This window comes from Schistocerca cancellata, chromosome 10 (genome assembly GCF_023864275.1).
Source record: "Schistocerca cancellata isolate TAMUIC-IGC-003103 chromosome 10, iqSchCanc2.1, whole genome shotgun sequence".
NCBI classification, from domain to species: Eukaryota; Metazoa; Arthropoda; class Insecta; order Orthoptera; family Acrididae; genus Schistocerca; species Schistocerca cancellata.
Window position 1 is genome coordinate 102,722,004 of NC_064635.1, and position 19,183 is coordinate 102,741,186.

The window sequence follows — 19,183 nt, forward strand, 5'->3', positions numbered from 1 at the left end:
CCATACGGATAAGAAGCTTGTCATCTCGACTGCTAGTGATACAAGGCCTTGGGATTCATCACGGCGTTCCGTATTACCCTCCTGAATCCACCGATTCCATATTCTGCTAACAGTCATTGGATATCGATCAACGCGAGCAGCAATGTCGCGATGCGATAAACCGCAATCGCGATAGGCTAGAATCCGATCTTCATCAAAGTCGGAAACGTGATGGTGCACATTTCTCCTCCTTACACGAGGCATCACAACAACGTTTCACTAGGCAACGCCGGTCAACTGCATTTGTGTATGAGATATCGGTTGGAAACTTTCCCCATGTGAGCACGTTGCAGGTGTCGCCACCGGCGCCAACCTTGTGTGAATGCTCTGGAAAGCTAATCATTTGCATATCACAGCATCTTCTTCCTGTCGGTTAAATTTCGCGTCTGTAGCACGTCATCTTCGTGGTGTAGCAATTTTAATGGCCAGTAGTGTAGTTTTACGGGTACATTCAGTGGTATATGTGGATACTGTCTGCAAAATGTGTTGCTTAAAGAATAATAAATTCAGACATCATACGTGATAGTAAAGTTTTCGCAACGAACAGCGAAAAATATAGTAAGCGGTAATTTTTTTTTCCTTTCGTAATTTTATGTGGGGCTGGTGCCAGCGAGAGAAAGTTTCGAAAAAAATTAAAGTTAAGTGTAAAGTTTGTTGGAAGTCGCTACGTGCTCTCATTCTAAAATACTGGATGAATACAGTCTGGGCAGATCTTCCGGTTTTCCCGGCGGAGCGTTGTGATCTTGAAAAGTTGAATTTTCTGCCGGTAATCGTGTCGTACTTGCACGATATTTCGACCGCCTGTCTTCATCAGGTGCAAGTGCGACGAGGATTAAAGCCACTAAATCCAATTTCCCATGATGACGTAGTCTCGGTAGTTTTTGTATTGTGAGTTATGCTGCCTCAGCACATATACAGTTTCTAACCCTTACAATGGCTGCGTTATTTTCCGTCAACAGTAAGGTGTACAGGTCCCTTCCTCCCCATTCCCCACGCGGGCTGTTTCTTTCCGCCGGCATCGTCTTGTTTTTGGCGAATACCGCCCTCTCTCCCGTCGCAGGAGGCTCGTATTTCTAACTTCCTGACACATAATAACAATACATCACGGTGTTTCCCTAAACTTGTCCGCTTCTTGCCACCCTGCGCGTGTAATGCTTTCTGCACGTCGCCGCGGGCCGGAAGACAAATGCACCTGAAGAAAAATACAAGCAGCCTTATGGCAGAGGCCGTCTAATACACTACTGGCCATTAAAATTGCTACACCACGAAGATGACGTGCCACAGACGCGAAATTTGACCGACAGGAAGAAGATGCTGTGATATGCAAATGATTAGCTTTTCAGAGCATTCACACAAGGTTGGCGCCGCTGGCGACACCTACAGCGTGCTGACATGAGGAAAGTTTCCAACCGATTTCTCATACACAAACAGCAGTTGACAGGCGTTGCCTGGTGAAACGTTGTTGTGATGCCTCGTGTAAGGAGGAGAAATGCGTACCATCACGTTTCCGACTTTGATAAAGGTCGGATTGTAGCCTATCGCGATTGCGGTTTATCGTGTCGGACATTGCTGCTCGCGTTAGTCGAGATCCAATGACTGTTAGCAGAATATGGAATCAGTGGGTTCAGGAGGGTAATACGGAACGCCGTGCTCGATCCCAACTGCCTCATAACACTAGCAGTCGAGATGACAGGCATGTTATCCGCATGGCTGTAACGGATCGTGCAGCCATGTCCCGATCCCTGAGGAAACAGATGGGGACGTTCGGAAGACGACAACCCTCTGCACGAACAGTTCGACGACGTTTGCAGCAGCATGGACTATCAGCTCGGGGACCATGGCTGCCGTTATCCTTGACGCTGCATCACAGACGGGAGCGCCTGCGATGGTGTACTCAACGACGAACTTTGGTGCACGAATGGCAAAACGTCATTTCTTCGGATGAATCCAAGTTCTGTTTACAGCATCATGATGGTCGCATCCGTGTTTGGCGACATCGCAATGAACGCACATTGGAAGCGTGTGTTCGTCATCGCCATACGGGCGTATCACTCGGCGTGATGGTATGGGGTGCCATTGGTTACACGTCTCGGTCACCTCTTGTTCGCACTGACGGCACTCTGAAGAGTGGACGTTACATTTCAGATGAGTTACGACCCGTGGCTCTACCCTTCATTCGATCCCTGCGAAACGCTACATTTCAGCAGGATAATGCACGACCTCTTGTTGCAGGTCCTGAACGGGCCTGCTGCCCTGGCCAACACATTCTCCATATCTCTCACCAATTGAAAACGTCTGGTCAATGGTGGCCGAGCAACTGGCTCGTCACAATATGCCAGTCGCTACTCTTGATGAACTGTGGTATCGTGCTGAAGTTGCATGGGCGGCTGTTCAGAATGTTCAAATGTGTGTGAAATCTTATGGGACTTAACTGCTAAGCTTACAGTCTCTAAACTTACACACTATGTAACCTAAATTATCCTAAGGACGAACACACACACCCATGCCAGTGGGAGGACGTCCGCCGGGACCAGCCGCACAGTCCATGACTGCAGCTACTCACACCGCTCGGCTAATTGGCGGCTGTACCTGTACACGCCATCCAAGCTCTGTTTGACTCAATGCCCAGGCGTATCAAGGCCGTTATTACGGCCAGAGGTGGTTGTTCTGGGTACTGATTTCTCAGGATCTATGCACCCAAATTGCGTGAAAATGTAATCACATGTCAGTTCTAGTATAATATATTGGTCCAATGAACACCGTTTATCATCTGCATTTCTTCTTGGTGTAACAACTTTAATGGCCAGTAGTGTATAGAGCCCACGTTTTTAGTACGAAATGCTTAAACATGAAAATTTCTCAAGATAGCACCTTAGCTGATGCGCACAAATGACTTTCCAAGCGGTGTTAGATACGGGGAAAATCCTATTTGCAGACGACAATAACATTTTACAACGATTATCAGGAGACTAACTACCCATGCAACGTGAGGATCAGTGGGGGGGGGGGGGGGGTCGTTTGGGGTGAGAGAAGGAACAGTCGCTACACCGAATCAGACAGTAGGTCTATCAAGTGGAATATTCTCGCTTCAGCCTCTGTAGTCTGTTAAGTTCCGATGGGGACATCGCTGTACGCAGCCTTCGAAATGGCGTCTGTAACGGAGTTACGTTCCAAGGAGAGAGCTGTCACTGAGTTTCTTTTGGCGGGAAACTAGAGTATCCCAAATATTCACAGGCGTTTGCAGAATGTCTACCGAGACGTGGCAGTGCACAAAAGCACGGTGAGTCGTTGGGCGAGGCGTCCGTTGTCATCGCAACAACGTCGCACGGAGCTATCTGATCCCCCGCGTGCCTGCTGCTCTGTTGGAACGTGCGGACACTCTCATTCGAGGTGATCGACGGGTCGCGATCAAACACCTCGCTGCTCAAATGGACGTCTTTGTTGGTAGTGTTGAAATACTCGTGCACCAGTTGGAGTACTCAAAAATGTGTACCCACTGGGTTTCTCGCCGCCTAATAAAAGACCATAAAGAGGAATGAAGCATCATGTGTGGCCCAATGAAGGAGTGGTACCACCTCTCGCAATAAGGTGGAGTAAGGCCGTCGCATTGAGTGGCGATTATGTGGAGAAATAGTATTTTGCAACCAAAACAGTCCAGAATAATAGCGTGTATTGGAATCCTGAATTAAACCAACCAACAATGGTGTCGCATTGCTTATTGAACATACCTCGTTTCATAATGGAGAAGCACAACATCAAAACCAATTTCTGCTCAACGGTTAAAATTGAGAATATATTTCGGTCACTCAGATCTGGCGTCTACAGCATTAGTTGCGAGTGTGGCTGGCATTACGTCGGCCAGACGCAGAGTTCCATCCTGCAGAACAGTGCATGAGAGGAGGGTACGCCTCGGCCAAACCGACAAGTGTTCGGTGGCAGGGCGTTGTATCAACTAAGGAGACGTTTCTGTTCAGACAAAGGTTTCGTGTTGCGTTAACGAGTTCCAAGATTCGGTCATAGAAGAGGCATTGGCAATATAAGTACATCACGATCTTGTGAGCCGGGACAGCGGTTTCCAGCTACAAGGGGACCACACGGCAATCGGATTTCTGTAATTTTTCTATGTTTATGGTACATGAGTTCTTCTGAATTCAAATATTAAAATAGTTCAATGCAACTTCCAAATTCTCGAAAAAATTGCCTTTAAAGTTTTCCGACCACTACATCGAGCCGCATGGTGGCGTGAGTAATAGCTTGCCTGCCACGTGGGGGTTTTGGATTCGACTCGCGACTGATGCCCATTCTTAAACAGAGGTGACTGTCCTACTGTCCATTCCTTGAAGTTTAAAATACGTAAATATCTAAAAAAATCAGTACCATACGAGGCTTAATCTATGACTGGAATCACGTTCTCGATTCGATCATTACTTTATTTGGCTTTTCATCCGATCTGCTCCAAGTCCTACTTCATTTAAATAGAAAGTTCATCAAAAATATTCTAACACATACACTCCTGGAAATTGAAATAAGAACACCGTGAATTCATTGTCCCAGGAAGGGGAAACTTTATTGACACATTCCTGGGGTCAGATACATCACATGATCACACTGACAGAACCACAGGCACATAGACACAGGCAACAGAGCATGCACAATGTCGGCACTAGTACAGTGTATATCCACCTTTCGCAGCAATGCAGGCTGCTATTCTCCCATGGAGACGATCGTAGAGATGCTGGATGTAGTCCTGTGGAACGGCTTGCCATGCCATTTTCACCTGGCGCCTCAGTTGGACCAGTGTTCGTGCTGGACGTGCAGACCGCGTGAGACGACGCTTCATCCAGTCCCAAACATGCTCAATGGGGGACAGATCCGGAGATCTTGCTGGCCAGGGTAGTTGACTTAAACCTTCTAGAACACGTTGGGTGGCACGGGATACATGCGGACGTGCATTGTCCTATTGGAACAGCAAGTTCCCTTGCCGGTCTAGGAATGGTAGAACGATGGGTTCGATGACGGTTTAGATGTACGGTGCACTATTCAGTGTCCCCTCGACGATCACCAGTGGTGTACGGCCAGTGTAGGAGATCGCTCCCCACACCATGATGCCAGGTGTTGGCCCTGTGTGCCTCGGTCGTATGCAGTCCTGATTGTGGCACTCACCTGCACGGCGCCAAACACGCATACGACCATCATTGGCACCAAGGCAGAAGCGACTCTCATCGCTGAAGACGACACGTCTCCATTCGTCCCTCCATTCACGCCTGTCGCGACACCACTGGAGGCGGGCTGCACGATGTTGGTGCGTGAGCGGAAGACGGCCTAACGGTGTGCGGGACCGTAGCCCAGCTTCATGGAGACGGTTGCGAATGGTCCTCGCCGATACCCCAGGAGCAACAGTGTCCCTAATTTGCTGGGAAGTGGCGGTGCGGTCCCCTACGGCACTGCGTAGGATCCTACGGTCTTAGCGTGCATCCGTGCGTCGCTGCGGTCCGGTCCCAGGTCGACGGGCACGTGCACCTTCCGCCGACCACTGGCGACAACATCGATGTACTGTGGAGACCTCACGCCCCACGTGTTGAGCAATTCGGCGGTACGTCCACCCGGCCTCCCGCATGCCCATTATACGCCCTCGCTCAAAGTCCGTCAACTGCACATACGGTTCACGTCCACGCTGTCGCGGCATGCTACCAGTGTTAAAGACTGCGATGGAGCTCCGTATGCCACGGCAAACTGGCTGACACTGACGGCGGCGGTGCACAAATGCTGCGCAGCTAGCGCCATTCGACTGCCAACACCGCGGTTCCTGGTGTGTCCGCTGTGCCGTGCGTGTGATCATTGCTTGTACAGCCCTCTCGCAGTGTCCGGAGCAAGTATGGTGGGTCTGACACATCGGTGTCAATGTGTTCTTTTTTCCATTTCCAGGAGTGTATGTGGCTACTATTTTTATGAAAAATGCACGCCGTCTTGTTTCTGATTACATATCGCACACAAAAGTCCAAGTTTCGTTGCAAATATACGAGGTGCATTCGAGTTCTAACTGACTCACCCGAAATCGATGAAACTGACGTTACTTCTCGACGTAATCGCCCTGCAGACGTACACATTTTTCACAACGCTGACGCCATGATTCCATGGCAGCGGCGAAGGCTTCTTTAGGAGTCTGTTTTGACCGCTGGAAAATCGCTGAGGCAATAGCAGCATGGCTGGTGAATGTGCGGCCACGGAGAGTGTCTTTCATTGTTCGAAAAAGCCAAAAGTCACTAGGAGCCAGGTCAGGTGAGTAGGGAGCATGAGGAATCACTTCAAAGTTGTTATCACGAAGAAACTGTTGCGTAACGTTAGCTCGATGTGCGGGTGCGTTGTCTTGGTGAAACAGCACACGCGCAGCCCTTCCCGGACGTTTTTGTTGCAGTGCAGGAAGGAATTTGTTCTTCAAAACATTTTCGTAGGATGCACCTGTTACCGTAGTGCCCTTTGGAACGCAATGGGTAAGGATTACGCCCTCGCTGTCCCAGAAAATGGACACCATCATTTTTTCAGCACTGGCGGTTACCCGAAATGTTTTTGGTGGCGGTGAATCTGTGTGCTTCCATTGAGCTGACTGGCGCTTTGTTTCTGGATTGAAAAATGGCATCCACGTCTCTTCCATTGTCACAGCCTACGAAAAGAAAGTCCCATTCGTGCTGTCGTTGCGCGTCAACATTGCTTGGCAACATGCCAAACGGGCAGCCGTGTGTTCGTCCGTCAGCATTCGTGGCACGCACCTGGATAACACTTTTCGCTTTTTCAGGTCGTCATGCAGGATTGTGTGCACAGAACTCACAGAAATGCCAACTCTGGAGGCGATCTGTTCAACAGTCATTCGGCGATCCCCCAAAACAATTCTCTCCACTTTCTCGATCGTGTCGTCAGACCGGCTTGTGCGAGCTCGAGGTTGTTTCGGTTTGTTGTCACACGATGTTCTGCCTTCATTAAACTGTCGCACCCACGAACGCGCTTTTGACACATCCATATCTCCATCACCACATGTCTCCTTCGACTGTCGATGAATTTCAATTGGTTTCACACCACGCAAATTCAGAAAACGAATGATTGCACGCTGTTCAAGTAAGGAAAACGTCGCCATTTTAAGTATTTAAAACAGTTCTCATTCTCGCCACTGGCGGTAAAATTCCATCTGCCGTACGGTGCTGCCATCTCTGGGACGTATTGACAATGAACACGGCCTCATTTTAAAACAATGCGCAAGTTTCTATCTCTTTCCAGTCCGGAGAAAAAAAATCGGAGGCCTTAGAACTTGAATGCACCTCGTACACTCTAAAGAAGTACGACGAAGGGAGTAGCCGAAAGGCACGGAAATGAGTAGGTGTGATTTACATCACAAACTAAAAAAAGGATTGCAACTTGTTCAGATGGTTCAAATGGCTCCAAGCACATTGGGACTTAACATCTGAGGTGATAAGTCCCCCTAAATTTAGAACTACTTAAACCTAACTAATCTAAGGACATCATACACGTCAATGCCGGAGGCAGGATTTGAACCTGCGACCGTAGCACCTGCGTGGTTTCGGAATGAAGCGCCTAGAACCGTTCGGCCACAGAGGCTGACATGGGTGTTTTACTCACGACAAAAACCTTCACTAATATAGAAAGTCGATAACACGATGGTCCACCTCTGTTCTTATGCAAGCAGCTATTCGGCTTGGCATTGATTGACAAAGATGTTTGTTGTCCTCCTGAGGTATATCGTGGCAAATTATATCCAATGGGTGCGTTACATCGTCAAAACCCTGATCTTGTTTTAGGGTCCTACTCATAATGCTCCAAACGTTCTCAGTTGGGAAGAGATTTGGCGACCTTGCTGGCCAAAGTATGATTTGGAAAGAAAAGAAGTAGAAACTCTCACCGTGTGTGGTCGGGCATTATCCTACTGATACGTAAGCCCAGACTGGCTTACCATTAATGGGGCCAAACTGTGGCGTAGAATATCTCCGACATGCCGCCGTGCTGTAAGGATGCTGCGATGACAACCCCAGGGGTTGTGTTATGAAATGAAATGGTACCCCAGACCACCACTCCTGGTTGTGAGGCTGTATGGTTGGTTGATACCCCATCACTGACCAGGACCTCTCCCGACACGTCTTCGACGCGGTATCTCACTGACTGCAGTAGAATTGCCTTGAGTCGTACTTCGAACTGAGTCCCGATGACCACCGAAAACGTGTCTGGAGAAGCCCCAGTGATGGGATACCAACCTGGCTGTCGCCCCCCCCCCCCCCCCATGCGGTCCAACAATGAGCAGTGATGGTCTGGGGTGCCATAGCAGCGACCCTTTGGTTGTCATCCGCAGGACCCTTACAGCACAGCGGTACGTCGACGATGTTCTACAACCCGTTTTGTTGCTCCTCATGGCAAGCCATCGTGGGCTTCTATTTCAATAAGAAAATGTCAGCCCGCTCACAGTGAGAGTTCCTGCTGCCTTTCTTCGTGCTTGCCAAACCTTGTGTGTATTGTGTATTGAACCGAGGACCTAGAAACGACGGAGAGGATTCGTCTACATCTATCTACATCTACATTTATACTCCGCAAGCCACTCAACGTTGTGTGGCGGAGGGCACTTTACGTGCCACTGTCATTACCTCCCTTTCCTGTTCCAGTCGCGTATGGTTCGCGGGAAGAACGACTGTCTGAAAGCATCCGTGCGCGCTCGAATCTCTCTAATTTTATATTCGTGATATCCACGGGAGGTATAAATAGGGGGAAGCAATATATTCGATACCTCATCCAGAAACGCACCCTCTCGAAACCTGGCGAGGAAGGTACACCCCGATGCAGAGCGCCTCTCTTGCAGAGTCTGCCACTTGAGTTTGTTAAACATCTCCGTAAGGCTATCATGGTTACCAAATAACCCTGTGACGAAACGCGCCGCTCTTCTTTGGATCTTCTCTATCTCCTCCATCAACCCTGTTGTTCACAACCCCACAACAGGCTACAGCACTCCACTCACCCAACCGACGCCCCACACTGAACCCAGGGTTATTGTGCGGTTCGGACCCCCAGTGATGATGATGGTGTTTGGTTTGTGGGGCGCTCAACAGCGCGGTTATCAGCGCCCGTACAATTTCCCAACCTTTGCTCAGTCCAATTTCGCCACTTTCCTGGATGATGATGAAATGATGAGGACAACACAAACACCCAGTTATCTCGAGGCAGGTGAAAAACCCTGACCCCGCCGGGAATCGAACCCGGGACCTCGTGCTCGGGAAGTGAGAACGCTACCGCGAGACCACGAGCGGCGGACTCGGACCCGCAGTGAACCCCCCCCCCCCTCCCCTTGGAAAGTCTCATACCAGACGAGTGTAACCCCAAATAGTTGCGTGGTAGAGTTTGGAGACAGTGTTTGCGCAGCAATCGCCGGCATAGTGTATCTGAGGCGGAATAAGGGGAACCAGCCCGCATGCGCTAAGGCAGGCGGAAAACAACCTTAAAAACCATCCACAGGCTGGCCGGCACACCTGACCTCGACACTAATCCGCCGGTCGGATTCGTACCGCGGACTGGCACGCCTTCCCGCTCGGGAAGCAGCGCGTTAGACCACGTGGCTAGCCGGGTGGGCTTCCCTAACGCTACTTTTGGCCAGTAAGGGCGCAACATCTCTCCCCAGTTGAGAACATTTTGAGCATTATGAGGAGGGCCATCCAACGCCCTTGGGGTTTTGTCGATCTTATGCACCAATTGGACAGAAATTGGCATGATATCCCTCAAGAGGACATCCAACAACTCTACAATCGATGCCAAGCCAAATAACTGTTTGCATAACGCGCAGTGGTGGAGCAACAAGTATTAACTTGCTGAATTTGTAATGCTCTTCGTCCAGAATAATCACCCATTTATTGTGGAACTGTAAAAATTTGTTTCTCTGTTCATGTACATCACATCTACTGATTTCCCTCCCGTTAGGTTAATTCCCCTTGTGTTGCGTAGTTATTTTGTTTTTCTTATACACTCTTAATCACTGATCCTTTGTAAAAGATTGTTTAAAATAAAAAATCTCTACTAATTAATTTCTTTTTCGATTGTCTCGTATTTTACGCTTCCTGAAAACAATCATCGAACACCCACGTATGTTTAAAATTCAGGCAGTGCTGAAAATCGAAAGCCGGCCGTGTGGCAGAGCGGTTCTAGGCGCTACAGTCTGGAACCGTGTGACCTCTACGGTCGCAGGTTCGAATCCTGCCTCGGGCATGGATGTGTGTGATGTCCTTAGGTTAGTTAGGTTTAACTAGTTCTAAGTTCTAGGGGACTGATGACCTTAGCAGTTAAGTCCCATAGTGCTCAGAGCCATTTGAACCATTTTGAAAATCGAACCAGTGCAGCACACTTGATAGGCAAGCGTTCAGCCACATGGACAGCAGAGAAGAACTGGCCTTGCTGTAGAATATTAAACACGGTCGGAAAGCTTCAAGGTCAATTTTATTGAGCATTTTTGAGAGGTACATCGAACAGCTTTCGTGGACTGATATTTGAGTTCTTAAATTCACTTATCATGAATATAAAAAATAACAAAATTCAGATTGCAGTGTGGTCGGGTTGGGTTGTGGCGTTAGCAAAAATACGCCAGAAATGCTCTGATGTGAAAGCGGCGGCGGGAGCGGATGGAACAGACAGGCAGCATCAAGACTGGACTTAGGCCGCCGTTGGCCACAAGATGGGCCAGAGAATACAAAGGGACGAACTGGACACGAACGCGACACTTCGTGTGAAGATTAAGAGTAGGAAACTGGTCAAAACATGCGACAACGCGGCGCCACGATTCAGCTGATAACTAGAGAAGACTGATGAAATATTTTTCGATATCTGTACTGTCCTTTTTCGATATTTCTCCCTTGCTCGGTGCCTCACTTGCACTGTATCTGTAGTATGACGATACTGTGATCGGCCTAATGTCTGAGGCATAGTAATCACTTGTCTGCTGTTGATTCTACTTTAATTTCAGCCTGGACTCATTTTGAGAGTGAGTATGAAGCGCCTTAGCGCAGGTCACTGCTAAAACGCCACAACTAGTGTGCCATGTGTCTGATATCGTCAGATCGTCATGGCTGTGCTGAGGTACATCAAATGGACCCCCTGATGTCTCTTCGCCACTAGCGTTGTGCTTAAGACGATACAAAATCTCTTGAAAATGACTGCTGTCCCGAATCGATAGTGGAATGAATCGATTGTCATACTGCACTCGGCTGGTGAAAACGTTGTATTTTGATTTTTAATTTTTCATCAGCTTTCTGTGAGCTATGTAGTGATTCGTTCCGAGGGCAAGTACCTTTGACTGACGTGCTCCCACGTAATCTGACGGATTAAATGATCGTGATACGATTAGAGTAGGCTTACAAGAGGACAAATGGAAGGGAACGCAATCGAACGAATATTCGCAGAAAAATCGCCTGTGTTCATTACTATTCGCTTCTGCTCGTCTACAAGAATTAACACTACGGGATATGCTGCTTTCTTGTTCGTTGTCGCTAATAATTGGTACTATACAGGGTGGTCCATTGATCGTGACCGGGCCAAATATCTCACGAAATAAGCATCAAACGAAAAAACTACAAAGAACGAAACTTGTGTAGCTTGAAGGGAGAAACCAGATGGTGCTATGGTTGGCCCGCTAGATGGCGCTGCCATAGGTCAAACGGATATCAACTGCGTTTTATAAATAGGAACCCCCATTCTTTATTACATGTTCGTGTAGTACGTAAAGAAATATGAATGTTTTAGTTGGACCACTTTTTTCGCTTTGTGATAAATGGCGCTGTCATAGTCACAAACGTATAAGTGGTACCACGTAACATTCCGCCAGTGCTGACGGTATTTGCTTCATGATACATTACCCGTGTTAAAATGGACCGTTTACCCTTTGCTTGCGACACATCTGCCTTTTATTGTCATTTATTTTCTGTAGTGGGACTCATTAATGCGATTTGCTTGAATTGTTGTCAAGCGATCCGAGAAAGCATGTTTCCTAGACTCCCCACAGTTGACGACTAGGCAAGATTCAACGTGGGACATCTTCGCTGGTCCTTAACGTACTCGCCGACTATGGCCAACCAGCCAGTGCAGGACCGCATTCATCGCTGAACACAACACGACACCATCCGTGAACAGTCCATGCTTCCCTCCCACTGCACTGCTCCAAACGTAGCCGTTTCGCTTGACGTGTTCACGGCAGGATGCCTTTTGGAGCGTAATTTCCAAGTAATGGTGCAGGATGACACTTGAACTCGAAAGGCAGGTGCAGATATGAAGGTGTTACGATGTATTTGGTGAGCAATATGGCGGTCCTCCGTTGTGGTGCTCAGAGATGGTCGACTGGATCCTTGACAAACGGTATCCCTGCCATCACGTTCCAAGCAGCATAACATAGGGCCACTGTCACATCCGAATTCCCCATTAACCTCAATAGTGCACGATTCGACCTGCTGGCCAAATGGAGACCCACAATGAAGCCCTTTTCAAACTCTGCCGGGTGCTGATGACGCTGTCGCACATGAATACGCACCGTATTCATGTCCTTCTCAGTGACCAGTCAACATCTGATGCTCTCCACGCTTCTCATATTCCCTACCACGCCTGGTAACTACACTAAACACGAACAACAGTAAAGCACTCTGGTGGCTGTTTTACCCATCATAGAGAATTGCAAGTCTAATCGTTTACATACCCGACCATGGTGATTATGTGTACGAAATGACTTTGACATCCGACCATTTCTGTGCGCTTAACTTTTATTATCGTAGGTGTCTGTCTCCTAAGAGCCGTCAGGCGCATTTTCTGTGGTGTACTTGTGCGTAACTTGAGAAAGTCAAAACAAAAGCTCTTCATCATGTCTTTCATGCGAAGCCCAGCGTGTGTGGGGTTTCTTTCCCATTACAAACAAAATCGTCGGCCGCTGTGGGCGAGCGGTTGTAGGCGCTTCAGTCCGGAAGCGCGCTGCTGCTACGGTCGCAGGTTCGAATCCTGCCTCGGGCATGGATGTGTGTGGTGTCCTTAGGTTAGTTAGGTTTAAGTAGTTCTAAGTCTAGGGGACTGATGATCTCAGATGTCCAATAGTGCTTAGAGCCATTTGAACCATTTTGAACAAAAAAATCGTAATTTTAGGTGTCCATTCGACAGAGCGGCCCGAAATTAGTCTAGTGCCATGTTCGTCCTATCGGTGTGTGTTAACAGGAGCAGTAAAACACAGAGAATAACGAGTACTCCAGCAGCGCCTGAGCAGCGTCCTGGCGTGCTCTGAGTGCTGCCACTGTCGCGTAGCGCTGCTCAGTCGCTACTGGAGTACTCGTTATTCTCCGTGTTTTACTGCTCCTGTTGCCCCTCGTGGTCTCGCGGTAGCGTTCTCGCTTCCCGAGCACGGGGTCCCGGGTTCGATTCCCGGCGGGGTCAGGGATTTTTCCTGCCTCGAGATGACTGGGTGTTGTTGTGTCGTCTTCATCATCATCATTCATCCCCATTATGGTCGGAGGAAGGCAACGGCAAACCACCTCCATTAGGACCTTGCCTAGTAAGGCGGTGCAGGTCTCCCGCATCGTTCCCCTACGCTCTGTAAAGAAGCATGGGACTTCATTTCCATTTCCACTGCTCCTGTTAACACACATCGATAGGACGAACATGGCACTAGACTAATTTCGGGCCGCTCTGTCGAATGGACACCTGAAATTACGATTTAAAAATCATCCTGTCTGTAATGGGAAACAAACCGACGCCTTCCATCGACGCTCAGCGTCGTATGTGAGACATGGTAGATGAATTTGTTCGGCCTGACTACAGACAGACGTGCAAAAATGGAACAGCAAATACATGCCGAAATACCACACAAAATGTGCCTGACAACACCCGATACACGCAGCTGAAAGTCGAATGTCCTGAGAAGGACTGCCACCATCACCCACTATCACAGTGCCACGATGATTCTTTGAAGTTGACAGTTCAACTTTGCAATTACTTCTCGTATCGAGCGAGTTGTAAAGGTTGTGTTTCTACCAATAACATTTTCACGTTGGACGTCTCCTATGCTTCGGTGTGCCTCTACATAGTCATATGTGTGATCCACATTCCGCGAAGTCCCCACTTCTCTGCCGTTTGCGGCAGAAATCTCGTGTGGAGACGGCACTGCGCACATTCACGGCAGGTTCCCGCCGCACCGGAACAGCAAAGGTATTCGCCACAGGAGACAGGAATTTAATTAAGCGGGCGCTATAGGGCGCGTTGGAGACCAACACGTTTGATATATTAGTAGCGAAAAAAAAAAATGTAATGAAATTGCTCCCGGATACTGTACCGCTTCAGCCACAGCACTGTCGTCGTATGCGGGGTGTCGAGAGTGTGTACTGTGGGTGTCAAACAAGTGCTGACAAAAATGGTTCCGATGAAGCTTACTCGACCTCTGTACGAGGTGCATTCAAGTTCTAAGGCCTCCGATTTTTTTTCTCCGGACTGGAAAGAGATATAAACATGCGCATTGTTTTAAAATGAGGCCCTGTTCATTGTCAATACGTCCCAGAGATGGTAGCACCGTACGGCAGATGGAATTTTACCGACAGCGGTGAGAATGATAACTGTTTTAAATACTTAAAATGGCGACGTTTTCCTTACTTGAACAGCGTGCAATCATTCGTTTTCTGAATTTGCGTGATATGAAACCAATTTAAATTCATCGACAGTTGAAGGAGACATGTGGTGATGGAGTTATGGATGTGTCGAAAGTGCGTTCGTGGATGCGACAGTTTAATGAAGGCAGAACATCGTGTGACAACAAACCGAAACAACCTCTTGCTCGCACAAGCCGGTTTGACGACATGATCGAGAAAGTGGAGAGAATTGTTTTGGGGGATCGCCGAATGACTGTTGAACAGATCGCCTCCAGAGTTGGCATTTCTGTGGGTTCTGTGCGCACAATCCTGCATGACGAACTGAAAATGCGAAAAGTGTCATCCAGGTGGGTGCCACGAATGCTGACAGACGACCACACGGCTGCCCGTGTGGCATGTTGCCAAGCAATGTTGACGCTCAACGACAGCATGAATGGGACTTTCTTTTCGTCGGTTGTGACAATGGATGAGACGTGGATGGATTTTTCAATCCAGAAACAAAGCGCCAGTCAGCTCAATGGAAGCACACAGATTCACCGCCACCAAAAAAATTTCGGGTAACCGCCAGTGCTGAAAAAATGATGGTGTCCATGTTCTGGGACAGCGAGGGCGTAATCCTTACCCATTGCGTTCCAAAGGGCACTACGGTAACAGGTGCATCCTACCAAAAAGTTTTGAAGAACAAATTCCTTCCTGCACTGCAACAGAAACGTCCGGGAAGGGCTGCGCGTGTGCTGTTTCACCAATACAACGCACCCGCACATCGAGCTAACGTTACGCAACAGTTTCTTCGTGATAACAACTTTGAAGTGATTCCTCATGCTCCCTTCTCACCTGACCTGGCTCCTAGTGACTTTTGGCTTTTTGCAACAATGAAAGACACTCTCCGTGGCCGCACATTCACCAGCCGTGCTGCTATTGCCTCAGCGATTTTCCAGTGGTCAAACAGACTCCTCAAGAAGCTTTCGCCGCTGCCATGGAATCATGGCGTCAGCGTTGTGAAAAATGTGTACGTCTGAAGGGCGATTACGTCGAGAAGTAACGCCAGTTTCATCGATTTCGGGTTAGTAGTTAATTATAAAAGAAATCGGAGGCCTTAGAACTTGAATGCACCTCGTACAGAAGCGGGACAAAGGCGAAGAGGAGTGACGCGAGTACCGTCAAAAGTAAGGGGTCTTCAGCCGGAAGACTGGCTTCATGCAGCTCAACACATTAGTGCGTGGCTCGTGTTCCCGCCATCATGTGTTTTACACCCTGTTTTTAACGTACTTCCGCCTCACTACATTAATTTAAATTACTACTGTCACCGAGTTGCTGCTTTGCCTGACCGTCAGCGACGTTATCAGAGCGTGTCGACATATCCCCTCTCGTAGTATCTTTGCTTGACTGCTATTACTTCCCGGTCGTTGTCTGTAAGCCATTGAGTTCGGGTTGCAAGTTCGGATCGGTAGTTCTGGTCTGCGAGTGAGTAGGAACGTGCGAGGAGGAGACTTCACGGCGGCAGTTGGGGTCGTAGGTTGAACCCCGGCAGTCAGTTGCAATGCGTCTGGAGCGCAGCCCGGGCCAGCCAGTCGCCGGCTCGCAGCAGCAGTGAGCCCTGCGTGGACATCGCCCGCCCGACCGTTGCCGCCACGCATCATGGATGATGATCTTTGGTGGATTGTTGGTCGGTCGGTTGGTCCGAGGACATCTCCGTGCGGCGTAGTCGACTGGGCCGCTGGTGGTCTCTGGGCAGTGTCTGTCTGGAGCTGTCCGATCGGTACGAGCATCGTCGCTCGCCGACCCAGGACGTGAAGGTTGAGTGGTTTTGAGCATTACGTTTTTGCTTCCGGCGTTGCTGTTATAGAGGTTTTCCTGTGAGCAACAACGAGTGAAGTATATATGACGGTAGTATCTGTTCCCGAAAGAACAGTTACCGTGGATGACCATGCAGCTTTGCTAGAAATGAAATGATAATTAAATGGACACCCTAGCTGCAAACAGGCGCTGATGAACTTCATTGGGGACATCTTGAAAATGTGTGCCCCGACCGGGACTCGAACCCGGGATCTCCTGCTTACATGGCAGACGCTCTATCCATCTGAGCCACCGCGGGCACAGAGGATAGTGCGTCTGCAGGGACGATGGGCAAACATCTATTAGGCGTACTACGAATGTAGTGGTGTGGACATGTTGGGAATGTGGATCTCACGGGGAGCGTGCAAGGGGTAAGTCCCTGCAGACGCACTGTGCCCGCGGTGGCTCAGATGGATAGAGCGTCTGCCATGTAAGCAGGAAATCCCGGGTTCGAGTCACCGTCGGGGCACACATTTTCAACATGTCCCCAATGAAGTTCATCAACGCCTGTTTGCAGCTAGGGTGTCCATTTAATTATCATTTCATAACGAGTGAAGTGTTCGAGATAGTCGCCGTCAGGTGGAATTGATCAAATTAATTTATCCATAGTCAAGTGCACCAGTGGAATTTTCTGCCTTGTGGCCGTTAGTGTTCTGGTTACCTGCCCTGGCCGCTAACGTAGTTTTTAGGCAATGTCTTTTCCTCGCCTGTTGTTGCTGCCCAACATGGTGTGTAGTTTTGGCAGCTCAGTTCACATACACGTTTGTTTGCCGATAGTGATACTTGTAATTTTTTTGGGGCCTTGAATTCTCGTGTGCTCCGTTGTGGCAAGCAAGCGGTTGGTCGGTCGGTCCGTGACTGCCCCTTGGTTGGGTTCGCACGAATTAAGTGTAGTTGGACTCACCACCTGTTTCGCCTAAGTGAACGAGGGCAGACCGATCCACTGGAGACTCCTGCGTGCCGTTGTCTTAATTATCCTTTTGGAAGTGTTAATGTTGTTGTAATTTAACTGTATTTTGTATTTTTAATTTGGCAAGGTTAGTTCTGGGCCTCAGCCCTCGAAACATGTTCTTAGAGTTCCCTTCAAGTCCAAACATTATCGTCTTCTGCTCTTGAGAGGTTATTGTAATTTCCTCTGAAAGATTTTACAAGCATTGTCGGCCTTCCACCATTGGTGTTGCAACAGGAAATCTGTAAACTTATTGTATTGTTTTACCGATTGTTCCAATATATATATATATATTTCCTTAATTTTCAGAATTTAACTTCGCGGCCTTCAGCCGTCTTATTGCATTTGTTTATCTCTTTCTGGACACCTTGTGGGCCATCAGCCCTGTTAGCATCTTAAAACATTGTGGCCTTCTGCCTTCAGTAATCATCATAGTATATTTGGAATTTTGAAGATTTAATCCGGCGCCCTTCAGCCGCTCCGCATGCTGATCTCATGTATGTATACGATTTATCTTATTCGTACATTTAACTGTGTGTCATGTCTTTTCAAAATTGAACTTATTCTAAAGCATCTGTTTGGAGGCCTTCAGCCGCGAGGCAAATTTAATTCTTTCAAAAGTGTTTTTGTGAACTAAATGATGGTAAATTACAATTATGAAATGAATACAATCGCAACTCTCTTGGCCCTTTCCACATCCCTAATTAGCCCTGCGTGATTTGGCGGGCGTTTCAACCCTCCTCATCTACATCTACACATATACTCTTCAAGCCACCGTACGATGCGTGGCAAAGGGTAACCTGTAGCACCGTTTCCTTTCCTGCTCCATTCGCAGACAGAGCGAGGGAAAAACGACTGTCTATATGCCTCCGAATGAGCCCTAATTTCTCGTATCTTGTCTTAGTGGTGCTTATGCGCAGTGTATGATGCCGGCAGTTGAATCTTTTTGCAGTCAGCTTAAAATCTGCTTCCCTATGCGGGTTTTAGCATCAACAAGTTTCCTCCATTCTGCCCTCTCCAGCGCGGTTCTCCGCCATCCTCGGACTCTGAGAGATTTTATAACTTCTTCCACATAATCTATCCACCGTTATCGTGGCCTTCCTCTGTGTCTTGTTCCGGTTGGTCTCCATTCAAATATCTTTTTACTTGTTCTTCCAGTGTGCATCATGAGGACATGCCGAAACCAGGCTGTTCTTCTACTTTTTACAATTCTTATGATGTCAGCCCCTCGTATGAGTCGGTCCAGCTCAGTATTCGTCCTGGATCTCCAGAAATTGCCCCATAGATCTTACGCAGTACTCTACGTTCAAATATACTGAGCTGTTGCTCATCAGCTCATAAGTTACAACTGGCCTGATCATGCATGACCTTACATAGTTGTAACTTCAGCTGCCTGTTTAATAACCTAGAGGCCAACAATTTCTTTTAACTTGGGATGCGCAGTTTTATTTCAGTTGACGTGGAATTTGTGTTTTTAATATTAGAGCAGTCAAAGTCCGGCAAATGTTCAAAATTGAAACAGTCTGCTGATGGTCTATCCATGTTATTATTTTCATTCCTGGTGAATTTCACGTACTTAGTCTTTCTTACATTTATAGAAAGTTGCAAGACGTTCGAAATTCTGAAAAAAGTAGGGAGAGAGGGGTCATATTCGATATGTACAATAGCGAAGAGGGATTAATAAGAGTGGACTATAAAGAACGAAGTGCTCGTA

The 19,183-nt window shown here is 48.1% G+C and overlaps 1 protein-coding gene and 1 non-coding gene across 3 annotated transcripts in view; both read right to left on the reverse strand.

The window, feature by feature from the left end:
* The window catches only part of LOC126106518 (syndecan-like), a 479,376-nt gene that overhangs the window by 42,216 nt on the left and 417,977 nt on the right, over window positions 1-19,183 (reverse strand). The window lies entirely within an intron of this gene.
* Trnat-ugu (transfer RNA threonine (anticodon UGU)) lies at window positions 16,706-16,780 on the reverse strand. The gene has a single exon. It is a non-coding gene; the product is annotated as a tRNA-Thr (tRNA).